The following is a 2,500-nucleotide window of genomic DNA, read 5'->3' as shown; positions in this document are numbered from 1 at the left end:
TTTTTGTAACTATTATTTTTGGAGAGGGGGGAGAGCCAAAGGAGGATGGGGAAGAGGAGGAAGAGGAGCAGGAAGAGAAGAAGGAGGAGGTGAATGAGGAGCAGATGGATTAGGAAAAGAAGAAGAGGAAGAGGAGATGGGAAATGAGATAGACGAGGAGGAAAAGTAGGAAGAATCGGAGGAGGAGAAGGAAGAAAGAAAAGAAGAGAAGGAGGAGGAGAATAAAAAGAAGGAGGAAGAAGAAAGGAGGAGGAGGAGGAGGAGGAGGAGGAGGAGGAGGAGGAGGAGGAGGAGGAGGAGGAGGAGGAGGAGAAGGATAAAGAGAAGGAGGAGGATGAGAAAGAAGAAGAGTAGGAGGAGGGAGACGACGATAATTAGGAGTGGGATTAGTAAAAGGAAAGAGGAAGGCGGAAAGAGGAAGGAAGAGGAAAGAAGAAAGGCAAGAGAAGAAGATGATGAGTATGGCGAAGAAAGGAAATAACAGCAACAAAAATAGATAAGCATAATGAGAAGAGGAAAAAGAGTAGAAGGAAGAAGACGAGGAGGAAGAGGAGGAGGAGGAGGAGGAGGAGGAGGAGGAGGAGGAGGAGGAAAGGAAGAACATAGGTTTCTACATTCAAGCTGCCTGCACTTCATATAATTTCCATTGCAACCATATCACTGAATTCTCATTTCAACATATAAATATATTCTTGTATATTGCACTGTTCACGCAATCAACAAACTCATTCCTGCCATTTCCAAGTGTATATCTTTTTTTGATCGAAATGACGTGAAATCTTCGTTTTTATTTCCACTGCAATTCTGATTCCTCTTTTCCACACCTAACTGCTTTTATATATATAAGTCCAAAAACAAAGCACAAACATCAAGCTCGCCACCACTATTTATCAATATTAGTGTGACTACCACCCTCTAATGATACACCACAGATCCACAACAACACAGCTAATCCATCGGGGTGTAGATTCACGAAATCCCAAAATACACGGTAGACCTTTGCACGTTTTCTCTCTGACCTTAGATGTGTACCTGGCGCGTCTTCAGCGAGAGTGAGAGGAATCCCACGCTCGCTCCTCCCTTTATACATACACAAGCACGTCCATTGGGCAACGAGAGCTAAGTCACATGACTCGGTTTCCCTTGAATAAAAAAAATAATAAAAAAGATGTAAAGAGAAGAAGAAATAAAAGTGGAAGTGTTGGACTGCCATGAGAAAATTGTCGGCACTGCATCTCGCTTCCTATATCTGTCAAGTCATAGGTAATAGGACTTTTTTTTATTGTCTCTCTATCTCTGTCTCTCTCCCCGCCCTCCTTGTTCTTTGTTTTGTTTTTGTTTTCTCACTATTTGCCTGACTTTCTGTCTTTCTGTCTCTCACTCTGTTTGCTTCTCTTAATTTCTGACTTTCTCTTTGTGTCTGTTTCTCTCTTTCTCTCTCTCTTTTTCCTGGTTCTGTCTGTATGTTTCTGTTTCTTATTCTCTCTCTCTCTCTCTCTCTCTCTTCCTCATTCTATCTCTCTCTCTCTTTCCTGGTTCTGTCTGTATGTTTCTGTTTCTTATTCTCTTACTCTCCCTCTTCCTCATTCTCTCTCTCTCTCTCTCTCTCCTGGTTCTGTCTGTATGTTTCTGTTTCTTATTCTCTTACTCTCCCTCTTCCTCATTCTCTCTCTCTCTCTCTCTTCCTCATTCTCTCTCTCTCTTGCTCATTCTCTCTCTCTCTCTCTTCCACATTCTCTCTCTCTCTTTCTCTCTCTATATCTCCTTCTCCCTCTCTCTTTTGCTTTTGATTTCTCCGCGGATCTCCGTGACAGAAGAGGTCAACAGGGTCATGGCGCATTTGACTCGAAAGTTACTTTTTTGTTTCGTGCAGTCCGTCATCTCTGACTAAGTCTTTTTTATGTAATATATGTGTATTCTTTCATCATCATTATATGTTGTTATTACTATCATTATTATTGTTATTATCATTATTATTATCATCATATTCATTGTTGTTGCTCTTATCATCATTATCATGACTGTTATCATCACCATCTCAGACTAAGTCCAGGAATAACATACTATTTTCTGGAATTTGTGTACGCCTTATAAAGCCAAGGAAATGTGTACGTATGTGTATCTACATCCGTGTGAAAATGCAACCGCGTGCGTGTGAATGGATGTGGATCCGTGTGCGTGTGAGTAGTACATGAGTGCATGTGCGTGAAAGCGTGACAGTGCATCCTCCTGTAGGTCGGATGTGAAGGTCATGCAATAATCTTTTCGTCACGACGTTACAATAGTCTTTATAAAACAAAGTGTGGAAAGAGGTTTGGCTGCCATCGGGATATAATTTCGTGCTATTGTTCTTTCCGCTTGACAATAATGGGACATTTGGAGCAATTTACAATTTTCTTGGATTGTGAGGTACGTTTAAACTGTATAAATAGAATGATGATAAGTAATATATATATATATATATATATATATATATATATATATATATATATATATATTA

At 40.2% G+C, this 2,500-nt stretch overlaps 1 protein-coding gene across 2 annotated transcripts in view; it reads right to left on the bottom strand.

The window, feature by feature from the left end:
• The window catches only part of LOC122267093 (regenerating islet-derived protein 4), a 10,906-nt gene extending 9,855 nt beyond the window's left edge, over positions 1-1,051 (bottom strand). The window contains exon 1 of one of the 2 annotated variants that reach the window (XM_043037075.2): positions 1,020-1,051. The gene's annotated coding sequence lies outside the window, so the exon portion shown is untranslated. The remainder of the gene's footprint in view (positions 1-1,019) is intronic. The other variant, XM_086532244.1, reaches the window with a different exon arrangement.
• Between the last annotated feature and the right edge of the window lie 1,449 nt (positions 1,052-2,500).

The sequence above is a fragment of the Penaeus japonicus genome, unplaced genomic scaffold (genome assembly GCF_977035675.1).
Source record: "Penaeus japonicus unplaced genomic scaffold, GWHDUDI00000001_assembly GWHDUDI00000037, whole genome shotgun sequence".
NCBI classification, from domain to species: domain Eukaryota; kingdom Metazoa; phylum Arthropoda; class Malacostraca; order Decapoda; family Penaeidae; genus Penaeus; species Penaeus japonicus.
Note: the sequence above shows the minus strand (reverse complement) of the source record. Positions and strands in the feature narration are given on the sequence as shown.